The sequence below is a fragment of the Asterias rubens genome, chromosome 16 (assembly GCF_902459465.1).
Source record: "Asterias rubens chromosome 16, eAstRub1.3, whole genome shotgun sequence".
In the NCBI taxonomy this organism is placed as follows: Eukaryota; Metazoa; Echinodermata; class Asteroidea; order Forcipulatida; family Asteriidae; genus Asterias; species Asterias rubens.
The window spans coordinates 7,907,140-7,922,627 of NC_047077.1; the positions used below are offsets into that span (position 1 = coordinate 7,907,140).

Below are 15,488 nucleotides of genomic sequence, written 5' to 3' on the forward strand. Positions count from 1 at the left end.
CACTATCTACTCGTTTGTTGACACTGTCTAGAAAATTCTGTCTGTCAATTGCCTTCTGAGATTCAGTGGCTCCCTATCCCTCATAGCCTGGCCCAATTTCATAGATTAAAACGCTGGACTTGTTATTTGTATCAAATTGTGACAAACAAAATTAACAAGACGCTGACCGTTTATCAATTTTTGGCGAAAAATTGATCAAAACATTGGGCATACCCCTTTTGAAAAAAGAATTGTTTTGATCAGAATCGGTTTTTGACCAAAATTTGATCAAAAAGCTTATTCCTTGTGGTTTTTATAATTTGTGGGCAAAAGTTTGATTAAAACGCTGGACTTTCCCCCTGCGGTCTTTATCAATTATTAACCAAATTGTTTTCAAAACTCTTGACAATTTTTTTTTTGATAAAAACATCAATTCTTGACCAAAATTTGATGAAAACGCTCATTTCTTGTGGTTTTTGAAATAAATTTGATTAAAACGCTGACCCAACCCCTTGCGGTTTTTATAAATTTTTGACCAAAAATTGATCTAAAAGCTGGTTTTATTTATAACTTTTTTACGAAAATTTGATCAAAATGCTGGACTTACCCCTTGTTATTTTTATCAATTTTTGACAAAAAATTAATTCTTGACAAAAATTTGAAAATTGCTAATTCCTTGTTTTTATAGCTTTATTTTGGCAAAAGTTTGATTAAAACGCCGGACTTTCCCTCTGCGGTCTTTATCAGTTATTAACCAAATTGTTTTCAAAACACTGGGCTTACCCCTTGTGATTTTTATAAATCTTTGACCATAGTTTGATAAAAACGCTTGACTTACCCCTTGTGGTATTTTATTGAAACATTGGGCATACCCCTTGTGATTTTTTTAAATCTTTTGACATACAATTTTTTATAAAAATTTGATCGAATTATAAGATTTTCGACCAAAAATTTATAAAAACGCTTATTCCTTGTGGTTTTCATAATTGTTTGGCATAATTTTGATCAAAATACTGGGCTTACCCCAATTTGATCTTGTAAAAACGCTGGACTTACCCCTTGTGGTTGTTATCAAGTTTTGACCAAAACTTGGTCAAAACGCTGGACTTAACCCTTGTGGTTTTTATTAAAGTTTGACACAAATTTGATAAAAACACAGGACTTACCCTTTGTAGTTTTCAACAGTTTTTGACCAAAATTTGATCAAAACAATGGGGCCCAATGTGATTTTTATAAACTTTTGAAAAAAATTAATCTTGATAAAAATATAAATTCTTGATAAAAATGTGATCAACATATAAAAGTTTGACCACAATTTTATCAAAACGCTTATTGCTTGTGGTTTTTGACACAATATATAAAACGCTGACGTTTACCCCTTGCGGTTTTTAAAATGTTTGACAAAAATTTGATCAAAATGCTTGACATACCCCGTGTGATTTTCATAAATTTTTGACAAAAATTTGTTCAAAACACTGGACTTACCCCCTTTTCATTTGTATCAACTTTTGACCCCAAAAAATTGATGGAAACACTCGATTCTTGACAACAATTTGCTCAAAACGCTCATTCCATTTGATTTTTGTAAATTTTCTACCAAAATTTGATAAAAACGCTGGACTTACCCCTTGTAATTTTTAAAATTGTTGACCAAAATTCAGATGGACTTACCCCCTTTGGATTTTTAAAATGTTTGACCAAAATTGATGAAAACACTCGATTCTTGACAACAATTTGCTCAAAACGCTTATTCCTTTTGATTTTTGTAAATTTTCGACCAAAATTTGATCAAAACGCTGGACTTACCCCCTTGTGGTTTTTTACAAGTTTTGAACAAAATTTGATCAAAACACTGGACTTGCTCCTTGTGGTTTTTATAAACTTTTAACAAAAGTTTGATCAAAACACTCGACATCCTTTGTGGGGATTTTCAACTTTTGACTAAAATTTGTTAAAAGCGCTGGGCATACCATTTGTGATTTTTATAAATGTTTGACACAAATTATTTTTGATCAAAATTTCAATTCTTGACAAAACTCTGATCAAAACGCTTATTTCTTGTGGTTAAAAAACAAATTCAACCTACCCCCTGCGGTCTTTATCAATTATTTACCAGACATTTTTCAAAAGGCTTACCTTTGTGTTTTTTTATAATTTGTTTGAGAAAAAAATTATCAAAACTCCAGATTAAGCCGTGTGGTCTTTCGAAATATTTCACAAAAATTCGATAAAAGCGCTGGGTGTTTTTTATTGAAATTTTTGACCAAAGTTTGATCAAAACACCGGATTTACCCTTGTGGTGTTTATCAATTTTTGAATTTTTTTTATTAAAGCGCATGGATTGGTGGATGTGCTAAGGTGAGGTGAGTGAATGTTTTATTTTGTGTAGTTATGTAATGGTTTGGGTTAGAACTTGGGCTAAAATTATACTGGAAGTGAATGTGATAAGTGCTTGCTTTCGGGCTCTTTCAAAACAGGCATTCTGTCTATTCGAAACTTTTAAATTTCCTATTAATTATTCAGATATCTAATGTAAAACCACCAGGCAAACTGACTGGGTAAACTCTGTTACAATTATTTTAGATTGAAAAAAAATTACCCTTAACGGAATTTGAACCAACGCCCCCGGATTTACGTGCATGACGTTAGCTATGCTGTCATTCAGAAAAGTTGAATCATATAAAGACACTGTACACGTTTGGTAATTGTCTTAGATCATTGTTTTCATTCGGTGTATCCCAACATATATGCAAAACTGTTAAACCAGTTAACATTTTGGACTCAGTGTGTCATCAAACAAACACCGATGTTGCACAGAATCTGTGTGCTTTGAGGTGCCAATATAAACAGCTTAAAGCCTGAAGTCTTGTTGTGTTGTTGAGAAATTACCTCTTTCTCAAAAAATATATCACTTAAAGAGAGGGCGCGTTTTCACAATGTAATATCAACAGTTATTCATTGCATGTTACCAAATAAGTTTTAATGCTTCTTTTTTTTCATAGTAATTACCAATGGTGTCCAGTGCCTTTAAGTTGTATTTCTAATTACTCTAAATGTTCAACATACTCGTGTAAGGCAGTTCATATGAAAGTGGGATTTAATTTTAAGTTTCTGTAACCCAACTGGTGCAAAATGGTGCACAATGTCATTATATTTTACACTAACTTAGAGCCGAATTTGGCACATGACGTCATCGGACATCAACAATAACTGGGGTTGTACATTGCATACAGAAACCGATGATGTTTGGATTGAATATCATCGCAGTCAATAATTTAATAACTTTTCTGTATAACTGCATTTTTTTTTAAATGAAGGCATCGAACGTTTTTTTTAATTTGACTAAACATTCACTCAGACATTGACATTAATTTTCGCACAGGTTTTTTCTTGAGGCATATCCTTTCACAAAACTTAACTTTCCACTGAAGTCCCTTATTAACGACAGTGGACACTATTGGTAATTGTCAAAGACCAGTCTTCTCACTTTGTGTATCTCAACATATGCACAAAATCACCAACCTTTGAAAATTTCAGCTAAATTGGTCGTCGAAGTTGCGAGATAATATAATGAAAGAAAAACACCCTTGTCACACGAAGTTGTGTGCATTTAGATGGTTGATTTCGAGACCTCAAATTCTAAATCTGAGGTCTCGAAATCATATTCGTGGAAAATTACTTCTTTCTCGAAAAAGAATGGCACTTCAGAGGGAGCCGTTGCTCACAATGTTTTATACCACCAACCTCTCCCCATTACTCTTCACCAAGAAAGGTTTTATGCTAAAAATTATTTTGAGTAATTACCAATAGTGTCCACTGCCTTTAAGCAGAACAATCATTTCTACTAAACTAAACCAGTGCCCATTGGTACACGTAACATGCTAAACTTGGTTGGTAATCTTTTTTAGACAATCATTAATATTAGATTTGTTTTAATTACCTTTGTGCTTTGGCAGCTCTAAATTAAAATGGGCATTGGGGTGATGTAAATTTTAACGAATTCCAGGACTCGACGAACAAACATTTTGAAGTGAATCATCTGGACTCATTTTCAAAGAGCTGCTCAAGCAAAATAAAAACAACAAAATTATGCTCCCCAGAAAAAGGTTACCAACCTACCTACAATGTCAACTGTATATTTAAAAAAATTAAAATTATGCTCAGTTCTGCTAAGCAAACCATTGTTAATCAACTTGTCTGTTTAAGCAGCTCTATAACATTGGCTTTGGCTAAACTTGAGACAGTCCCTCGTCGTTGTGGAGAATCATCGAGCTGCACTATAGAAAGTCTTCCTTGAGAAAGGTTTCCTTAAACAGATCAGGGCCCAATTTCATGGAGCTGCCAAACACAAAGATTTTGCTTAGCATGAAATTTCTTCTTTGATAAAAACAAGATTACCAACCAAATAATTCCCACGTGATTTTCAGGATATGCAAGCAATTAACAGCTGAATAACAAGCAATACACAACAAATAAAAATTTGGTTGGTAATCCTATTTTAAAGGAAGAAATTTCATGCTGAGCAGATTTGTGTGCTTAGCAGCTCTTTGAAATTTGGCCAAGCCCATTACGTCATTCCTTCCAGCACTGTAAGACTCAACATCAAAGCGTCTCAAGCTGCAGGAGAAAAAAAGAAATGTTGTCACAAAAAGTTATAGGTTTTTAAACTGTCTTAAAGACACTGGACACTATTGGTCATTGTCAAAGACCAGTCTTCTCACTTGGTGTATCTCAACATAATACATTAAACAAACCCGATTTGTGCAAATTTGAGCTCGATTGGTCGTCGAAGTTGCGAGATAACTATGAAAGAAATAAACCCTAATGTCAGATGAAGTTGTGTGCTTTCAGATGCTTACATTATAAACATTATAAATCTGAGGTCTTGAAATCAAATTCGTGGAAAGTTACTTCTTTCTCGAAAACTACGTTACTTCAGAGTGAGCAATCCCACAATGTGTTATACCATCAGAAGCTCTCAATTACTCGTTACCAAGTAAGGTTTTATGCTAATAATTATTTTGAGTAATTACCAATAGCGTCCATATAGTTATGCATCAGACGATGTAAACAAGATTTATTCAAATAGAATTCTGTAAAAATAAAATAACTTCCCTGTCAAAGTCAGCCCCACGTGCCCTGCTTGTGGAGTGGGTCACTTGGGGTTGGTCCCAGGTGCATTCATGACGTCACTACGAGAGGGTGGTTGATCGTTTGATTAATCACCGCGGGGTCGACCTAGGGAAGCTAATCGAATACACCCTATAGTTTTTATTTTATTAGTCATAGTATTTTAACTTTGAAAACGTGCAGCCATTTTTCTTCCATTTCAACCAATGTAACCAAACTGAAGCTGAAAGGAGAAATAGTCTGGTCCCTTTTCTTTGAGAGTTAATCTGTCAATAATGGATACAGTGTAAAACATTTTCTCCTTTAACTCCGTTGGCTAGTGTGCTTGAATGCTGTCCTTGAATCACAACTGGAACATTATCCAAATGTTTTAGAAATTGTTTTGAGAAAATCAACAGTTAATGAAAACGGCCAATGTTTTTTCATAATATATTTTCAAACATAACACAGAGGAAGTTATCAAATTTTGTCCATGATCCTGTAAAACGTGAAAATTATGTGATTGTCCCATTAGGTATGTAGACTCTTGCTATTCATGTCTTACATGACTTGATACAAACCAATTTTTTGTGCATGATCTCAGTCCCTGCAGTAAGATCATCTATGGTGAATATTTCAGTTCAAAGATTAGTCCATCAACTTCAGAAGAAACGCATTATGTTCACTGCAAAGATTGAAAGACAAAAAGAAAGTGTTTGTAATGATCTACCATTTGAATGCATTGGACTATAGTCATTGATTATAAACCATCACGGGGTGGGTTCGAATCCCGGTCATGACGTGTTCACAAGCAAGAAACTTGCATACAGATACGATTTGCTTCTCGCCAACCAGGGATCAATGTGTGCCATTCAGTGAAGAATTGGTTCTTGTGATTGATTTAGCTCAGTGCGCTACATACTTGACAGCAAATGTGGTACAGGGAGCGGATGTAGTTTAAAAGATTTAAACAACGGCCTACTTAGTGTTGAGGTGTAATAATGGGTTCGATAAATGCAATTTACTTTCTGGAATTGCGCTCTTAGAGTCGTTATTATAATATTTTGTTTTATTATTCGGGCCATTAGGATCAACTGAGGTCAACCACTTGTCACCTTTTATTTTGTTTAAACAAAACTGTCATAGGTGTCCCAGGGAAGTTCCTAATACATCGGCATAAATAAATAAAAATAATTAAACAAATTATAAAAAATGCCAAACTGGTTTGAAACAAATTCGTGTTTTTTAGCCTTTGAATGAAATGTTATTTGCGTTCACTTACCAGGGGTGGATTTCAAAAAGAGTTAAGACTTGTCTCATCTCGAGTTAGGAAGAAGTACTCGTCCTAACTTAGGACTAGCCTTAAGTTTCAATTTCTCCCAGCCCAGGACTACCCCTAAGTTAGGACTATTCTTAACTCTTAACTCTTTGTGAAATCCACCACTGATACCTTTACCTGATACTTGACCTTTGCTGCAAGTATTTGAACTTTCTGACCTCTGCTCTCTCACCAGGGACATCAAATGGAGAAAGTTTCCTCCAAAATACTCAATATCTAGCCCCGCATGTACAAGTAGTTCAGTTCACAAACTTGCTCATCATCTTCAGAGGAAAACACAATCTGCTTATGATACTTGGAGAAGAAAATAATATTAAAAGGTGAGCATTTGAAATCACATCAAGTCAAACTGGGATTTATTATGAAATTACCTTGACAACCTTTACCTGTCACCTACTCTCTAAATGTAAAAGAGTGAAAAACACCACTCTTTACATTTCGAGCTGTCCCTCATATGGCTCTTCAAAAAAAATGGTGGTTATTTTACTCTTTAAGAGGGGTTTCACTCCAGGACAGAGTGAAATATCACTCAAAAAGATGCAAACTTCAATCTAAAAGAGTGGAAGACCACTCAAAAAAGAGTTGTCCTTCATAATGGCTCTTCAAGGAGTGTTTTTTCAATCTTTTACATTATGAGAGTGGAGCCTCCGGGTTCCAGTACACAATCGACTGCCACACGTAGACTGATGCAGACTGTAGAAAAACAAAACCACATTATAAAATACGTGGGAACAATGACTGTGAGAAGCTGCAAGAAAATTGGTTGTGGAGTAAAGAGTTTGTTTTCCTTCACTTACCTGCAGCAGATTTCCCGAAATTGTACGCAGTTGCGTAAAGTTTCGTGAAATTGGCTGCACGTACTTTACCTGATCTTGTACCTCAACTCAGCTGCAAACACACTATACCTTTCTGGCCTCGGGTCACGCATCAATCTCATCAAAGGAAGCCTTGTCTTCATCGGCTCCAGTTCTGCCTTTAGGCTAGTTGCCAAGAATCTACTAGAAGAGTTGAAGGTAAGATATATCTAGGCCAAGACTATCTTACTCTAGACCTGTAAATTCTGCCTTCAAGTAAGTTGCCAAGAACCTACTAGAAGAGTTAAAGGTAAGATCTAGGGCAAGGCTCTCTTACTTTAGACCTTTAAGTTTCACCTTTAAGCTAGTTGCCAAGAACCTTCTAGAAGAGTGGAAGGTTAGATATATCTAGGCCAAGACTATCTTACTCTAGACCTTTAAGTTCTGCCTTCAAGCTAGTTGCCAACAACCTACTAGAAGAGTTGAAGGCTAGGCCAAGACTATCTTACTCTAGACCTTTAAGTTTTACCTTCAAGCTAGTTGCCAAGAACCTTCTAGAAGAGTGGAAGGTTAGATATATCTAGGCCAAGACTATCTTACTCTAGACGTTTAAGGTCTGCCTTCAAGCTAGTTGCCAACAACCTACTAGAAGAGTTGAAGGCTAGGCCAAGACTATCTTACTCTAGACCTTTAAGTTCTGCCTTCAAGCTAGTTGCCAAGAACCTTCTAGAAGAGTTGAAGGCTTGGCCAAGACTATCTTACTCTAGACCTTTAAGTTCTGCCTTCAAGCTAGTTGCCAACAACCTACTAGAAGAGTTGAAGGTCAGGCCGAGACTATCTTACTCTAGACCTTTAAGTTTTACCTTCAAGCTAGTTGCCAACAACCTACTAGAAGAGTTGAAGGCTAGGCCAAGACTATCTTACTCTAGACCTTTAAGTTCTGCCTTCAAGCTAGTTGCCAAGAACCTTCTAGAAGAGTGGAAGGTAAGATATATCTAGGCCATGACTATCTTACTCTAGACCTTTAAGTTCTGCCTTTAAGCTAGTTGCCAACAACCTACTAGAAGAGTTGAAGGCTAGGCCAAGACTATCTTAACCTAGACGTTTAAGTTCTGCCTTCAAGCTAGTTGCCAACAACCTACTAGAAGAGTTGAAGGCTAGGCCAAGACTATCTTACTCTAGACGTTTAAGTTCTGCCTTCAAGCTAGTTGCCAACAACCTACTAGAAGAGTTGAAGACTAGGCCAAGACTATCTTACTCTAGACCTTTAAGTTTTACCTTTAAGCTAGTTGCCAAGAACCTTCTAGAAGAGTGGAAGGTTAGATATATCTAGGCCAAGACTATCTTACTCTAGACCTTTAAGTTTTACCTTCAAGCTAGTTGCCAAGAACCTTCTAGAAGAGTGGAAGGTTAGATAGGCCAAGACTATCTTACTCTAGACATTTAAGGTCTGCCTTCAAGCTAGTTGCCAACAACCTACTAGAAGAGTTGAAGGCTAGGCCAAGACTATCTTACTCTAGACCTTTAAGTTTTACCTTCAAGCTAGTTGCCAAGAACCTTCTAGAAGAGTTGAAGGTTAGATAGGCCAAGACTATCTTACTCTAAACATTTAAGGTCTGCCTTCAAGCTAGTTGCCAACAACCTACTAGAAGAGTTGAAGGCTAGGCCAAGACTATCTTACTCTAGACCTTTAAGTTCTGCCTTCAAGCTAGTTGCCAATAATCTTCTAGAAGAGTGGAAGGTTAGATATATCTAGGCCAAGACTATCTTACTCTAGACGTTTAAGGTCTGCCTTCAAGCTAGTTGCCAACAACCTACTAGAAGAGTTGAAGGCTAGGCCAAGACTATCTTACTCTAGACCTTTAAGTTCTGCCTTCAAGCTAGTTGCCAAGAACCTTCTAGAAGAGTTGAAGGCTTGGCCAAGACTATCTTACTCTAGACCTTTAAGTTCTGCCTTCAAGCTAGTTGCCAACAACCTACTAGAAGAGTTGAAGGTCAGGCCAAGACTATCTTACTCTAGACCTTTAAGTTTTACCTTCAAGCTAGTTGCCAAGAACCTTCTAGAAGAGTGGAAGGTTAGATATATCTAGGCCATGACTATCTTACTCTAGACCTTTAAGTTCTGCCTTTAAGCTAGTTGCCAACAACCTACTAGAAGAGTTGAAGGCTAGACCAAGACTATCTTACTCTAGACCTTTAAGTTCTGCATTCAAGCTAGTTGCCAACAACCTACTAGAAGAGTTGAAGGCTAGGCCAAGACTATCTTACTCTAGACGTTTAAGTTCTGCCTTCAAGCTAGTTGCCAACAACCTACTAGAAGAGTTGAAGACTAGGCCAAGACTATCTTACTCTAGACCTTTAAGTTTTACCTTTAAGCTAGTTGCCAAGAACCTTCTAGAAGAGTGGAAGGTTAGATATATCTAGGCCAAGACTATCTTACTCTAGACCTTTAAGTTCTGCCTTTAAGCTAGTTGCCAACAACCTACTAGAAGAGTTGAAGGCTAGGCCAAGACTATCTTACATTAGACCTTTAAGTTTTACCTTCAAGCTAGTTGCCAAGAACCTTCTAGAAGAGTGGAAGGTTAGATAGGCCAAGACTATCTTACTCTAGACATTTAAGGTCTGCCTTCAAGCTAGTTGCCAACAACCTACTAGAAGAGTTGAAGGCTAGGCCAAGACTATCTTACTCTAGACCTTTAAGTTTTACCTTCAAGCTAGTTGCCAAGAACCTTCTAGAAGAGTTGAAGGTTAGATATATCTAGGCCAAGACTATCTTACTCTAGACCTTTAAGTTTTACCGTTAAGCTAGTTGCCGACAACCCGTTAGCAGAGTTGAGGGTTAGATATATCTAGGCCGAGACTATCTTACTCTAGACCTTTAAGTGTTACCGTTAAGCTAGTTGCCAAGAATCATTATGTTAGAAGAGTTGAAGGTTAGATATATCTAGGCCGAGACTATCTTACTCTAGACCTTTAAGTTTTACCGTTAAGCTAGTTGCCGACAACCCGTTAGCAGAGTTGAGGGTTAGATATATCTAGGCCGAGACTATCTTACTCTAGACCTTTAAGTTTTACCGTTAAGCTAGTTGCCAAGAATCATTATGTTAGAATAGTTGAAGGTTAGATATATCTAGGCCGAGACTATCTTACTCTAGACCTTTAAGTTTTACCGTTAAGCTAGTTGCCGACAACCCGTTAGCAGAGTTAAGGGTTAGATATATCTAGGCCGAGACTATCTTACTCTAGACCTTTAAGTGTTACCGTTAAGCTAGTTGCCAAGAATCATTATGTTAGAAGAGTTGAAGGTTAGATATATCTAGGCCGAGACTATCTTACTCTAGACCTTTAAGTTTTACCGTTAAGCTAGTTGCCGACAACCCGTTAGCAGAGTTGAGGGTTAGATATATCTAGGCCGAGACTATCTTACTCTAGACCTTTAAGTTTTACCGTTAAGCTAGTTGCCAAGAATCATTATGTTAGAAGAGTTGAAGGTTAGATATATCTAGGCCGAAACTATCTTACTCTAGACCTTTAAGTTTTACCGTTAAGCTAGTTGCCGACAACCCGTTAGCAGAGTTGAGGGTTAGATATATCTAGGCCGAGACTATCTTACTCTAGACCTTTAAGTTTTACCGTTAAGCTAGTTGCCAAGAATCATTATGTTAGAAGAGTTGAAGGTTAGATATATCTAGGCCGAAACTATCTTACTCTAGACCTTTAAGTTTTACCGTTAAGCTAGTTGCCAAGAACCATTATGTTAGAAGAGTTGAAGGTTAGATATATCTAGGCCGAAACTATCTTACTCTAGACATTTAAGTTCTGCCTTTAAGCTAGTAGCCAAGGACCTGTTAGAAGAGTGGATGTAAGATATATCTAGGCCGAGACTATCTTACTCTAGACCTGTACTCTGTTACCTTTCATACAAACCTATTATAATTATTCGTATTATTTTTTTGTTATTTTATTTCCCTTGTCTTTTATAGTTTATTCTCTTTAATAATTAAATGTATATAGGCATATGTTTTTATAATATAATTTTAGTATATTTTGATTCATGCTTATTTGTTTCTGTTCCCAATTTTATTTTATTTAATATTCAATGTATGCTCCAATATTATTTCTAAGATGTTACTATTTTAATTGTTTACCTTGTACAATACATATTATTTTTTTATAAGCTATATGAATATTTTTAATTGTGTATTATCCTTTCTTGTAATTGGCGGCTCGTCCGCTGTTGGTCTGGTCAATATCACTGGTGTCGACTGTCTCATGGATGGCGGATTCTCTCTGCTTCTTCAAGAAGGAGTTTACTTGCTCTCATTTTTCTCGCCTTCTGTCCAGCTTTTCTTGTCTTTTTTCTTTTCATTTTCCTTTCTTTATATTTCTCTTTTTTTTCGTTAGTCACAACGCAAACAAAATGGACTCTGGCGGAAATTACTCACATTTAAGAATATTTAAAGGACATGTTTTTGTTTATGCTAAATTCAGCTACATTCAGAATTGATTTAATGCTGATTGAGGAGCATGTAAATACGAATTTAACCTCTGTCTAAATTGTGTATTTAATAATATTCCTTAATCAAAACATTAAATATCAATTGAAACGAGATCACACAGGAAACCTTTTGACTGGAAGCAATGGGATATTTACTTCTATAGAGCTTTGTATTGTAAGAATAATTAATTTTAGAATTACAAGGACTTTATTAATTAGATTAAAATGCGCTTACATTGATTCTACGTTGATATTTGGAGCATATAAATATTAATTTAGCTTGTCTAAATTATGTTTTTAAGTACTCCTATATCAAAACATATAATCAAAGTAATGAACACTGATTGACAGGAATAAGTTGAATTTGTATTTTTTTTTTTTTTTTTCTAAATAAAAATAGATTTTTAGTGCCTGGTTTTGGGTGTCGTATATTCAAAACGGCACACAATAGTATTGTATTCTTAGGGGAAGTGCATAATTAACTAATTCGACTATATTTTATGTTTTACTTATTTACTCCAACATTTTTAACATTTTTAGATGGATACACAAAGTAATCATTTTGTAATTTATAGTGGTATTTGGCACTTAACCTCATGCTTGAACTACTAAATTACTACAATTACAATTAATTATGACAACTGATGACTTCAAGATTTCAACCCCAAAGAAATTTCCAGAAAAGTGTATAGTTTTCGAACTAAAAAGCATCATTGGCTTCGACCAATATGCACATCAGGAAAAAGCCTGAGACAAGAGTGACGTCACCTTAAAAGCTATTCATTGGGACAACATCAACAAGTTGGTCGAACGTCTTGTAGTGGACAAAGTGGGGCGTTACAAAAGGGGTGGGACTCTACAAGAGAACGGGTTAGATCGTTGCTACCTTTTGCAGTCTTCTCACTTGCTTCTCTGTCTTGTCTCCTTTGACAAAATTGCGGTATCCGACCTCATTTATTTTGGTGTCAACATTTTTATTTATTTTTTGTTTCTTCTAGAGAGGTAAACAGTTAACGCAGTGCCCTTATTTTATAATTAACTGCATTTGGAAATCAGGCTGCCTTTGACAACCAGACACTCTGTTTAATATTTTGCGGAGCATTTTGAAGAAGCATCAATGAAAGTATTGTTGTTTTAATAATGATATTAGACCATCCTATCCATTGAATGTTCAACCTGAAAAGGTCTCTTTAATCTACAATCTGATAAGGTTTCGTTTATTTGTCTATCTGAACAGGTTTGATTCAGCTGCTCAAGTGCTTTTTTATGGAAATGAAGACAAAAATTCATCAAGGATATGGATCGCACTCTAGCTTCCTTAAAAAGTGGAGGTCGGATAAAGCATTTTGCCCCTACCTTGATCCATTGGCGACTCTACGTCAAGATCCATAGACAACCAACACACACTCCTTCCGCACAATCCATAGATTCTCAACTCGGTATGGTAACAAACATTTCTTACAATGTTGTTAATTAGCAGCCAGTTCTCTCATATTACTATTAGCAGTTCTTGGAATGATTCTTGGCAGAAACCTGTTAAGCAAAATGATTTAATAATAGATGTTAAATTTGCAACGAGGATAAAGAACACTATATTATTTTATTTTTTACGCATACACCGATGTATGTAGCACTGTATACTCAGTACTTTCTCGAGTCCTTTCTCGGTTGGGATTCGAAGAAGGAGTCAATTAAAAGAGGTAGATCACAAACAAAAACATCAGAAAACATAGCACAAGATGGGGTAAATTTACCTGCAACGTTCATAAAATGCGTCTTCCGAATCCCAGTGCCGCTGAAGTCTGTCTGCACTGGTCCAGATATACAATGGCCATGCTGTGTTCACTCATTGAGTACCTTGGAAATGGTGCAGAAAACTCTTTACTTGCCCTCAAGCCCTCAACAATGTACAAATGGCCATGTTCACAGCCTATTTTAGTACTTTGAAAACGTGGCTGAAACTCTTTATCTGCACAACAATGTAGAACAAAAAGGGGGAATCTATAGAAATGTGGAATCTCCTTTGAATTGCTCTTCTATCAGTTACGCATGGTTACCGCCGTCTTATTCCAAGGGTCCCCAATAGTTTGCCATCAATTTGCATTGGAATCAATCTGCAAATACAGTTACGTAATCTGTGCCCGAGCTTTTTGGCTGGAGCCCAAATTCATCGCTCTGCTTACCGCCGAAGTATGCGCTAACGATCACCATTCTCCACCTGCAAGGCAAGCACCGAATTAGTATGCGCTAGTTTTGTATGCAAATAATGCCTAGTAGCCTAGAAAACAACGTGGAGTACACTTGCACAGCCCAAAACTCCCTGCTACTTCCCTGTCAAATGCGTTTAACGTAAGCGCAGGATGCACTGCTTCCGTAAGCGCCGATTCTTTGCTAACGGTAAGCAGACCCATGAAACTGCCGTTCTTGCCAATACACTCTAGTAGCCCACAGAGCCTTGTGTTGTAGCCTCTTTCCCTAGCTCTTAAAACTCTTGGGTCGGAAATGATGTTTATTCTTTTAATAAAATGAGCATGGTTGCGAGGAGGAAACATTTTTTTAAAGATTTTTGTTTGTTTTACATTCATTTGCTATTCACTGGACGGACTCTGGGTGTTATAATAATTGAATTGTCTAATGAATAAAAAAAAATAATAATAATAATAATAATAATAATATATTAATAAATCAATATAACTGGGATGATTGGTCCTCTGGGGTCTCGCTCAACTTTCATAACCAGTTTTCAACTTTGTTTTCTTTCCATCGATCCATAGTAAAGGAAATTATAAGACGCTCTTGGTATCTTCAGTTCCAACGAAAAAATTATCAAATAAAAAAAATGGGGGAAAAAGTTGTGATGATTCGGAAGAGTCGTTTGATCCCAAAGTTGCTTAGAAAGTTTTCAAACATGGCTGATGAGTACATTTGCATCGGCCTGGATAAAGAATATCAATGAAATATTATTATTAATTAGAAGTTATTATTAAAAGAATATGAATGGCTAATGATCTTATCTTCATTTAAAGTAGACTTGTGTACAAGTCGTTAATAATGTCTGTCGCGGTGATAGCATTCCGACTCGTTCCGAATCTCCCCGCGATTCCCGCAGTATTATCGCGAGACTGCTGACCCCGCGAGACTACCGTCCCATTAAATGGGGAGAAGAAGTCGGCAACCAGCAGTTCGCGCGAGAGCAGTGATCTCACGCGAGCACTGCCACAACTTTGACTATCTCACAAGTCTACATATAAAAACAACCCGATTCTGCAGTTATTCTCTCTGAAAGAACTTCGGCATGCCACGTTTCCATTTATATACCTTTCCTAAAACGTTCTTAGTTCTAAATATACGCAATGTGTGCCCTTCCCCAAACTACATGCAAAAAATCTTTAATCAGAAATTAAAGCTGTGTAACTCAATGTTCACAGTCTCATTGACACAGTTGTCTGTGTCTAGCCATGGAGCTATATAAAGACTACTAGTGCACAAAAATGTTTAACACAAACTATAGGGCAGTATGATTTATAGGGGTTGTTCTAAAAACCCCTCGAACCCCTCGACCCCCACGACCCACGACCCACGACCCCTCGACGTCCGCCGACAAAAGTCGAGGGTCGAGGGGGTCGTGGGTCGTGGGTCGTGGGGGTCGAGTGGGTTTTAGAACAACCAGATTTATAAATAGTCCCTCTGCCGGAGGTAGGTATTGCGTTTTTCACAGTTCATGAACTCCCCGACGGCTGACTATTTTATTTTCTTCAACAATCTCTTA

At 36.6% G+C, this 15,488-nt stretch overlaps 1 long non-coding RNA gene across 1 annotated transcript; it reads right to left on the reverse strand.

The window, feature by feature from the left end:
• Window positions 1-3,754: 3,754 nt before the first annotated feature.
• Window positions 3,755-10,531, reverse strand: LOC117301165. The gene is made up of 3 exons (XR_004520265.1): window positions 10,470-10,531; window positions 5,670-10,378; window positions 3,755-4,596 (listed from the first exon to the last, which is right to left on the reverse strand). It is a non-coding gene; the product is annotated as an uncharacterized LOC117301165 (long non-coding RNA).
• Between the last annotated feature and the right edge of the window lie 4,957 nt (window positions 10,532-15,488).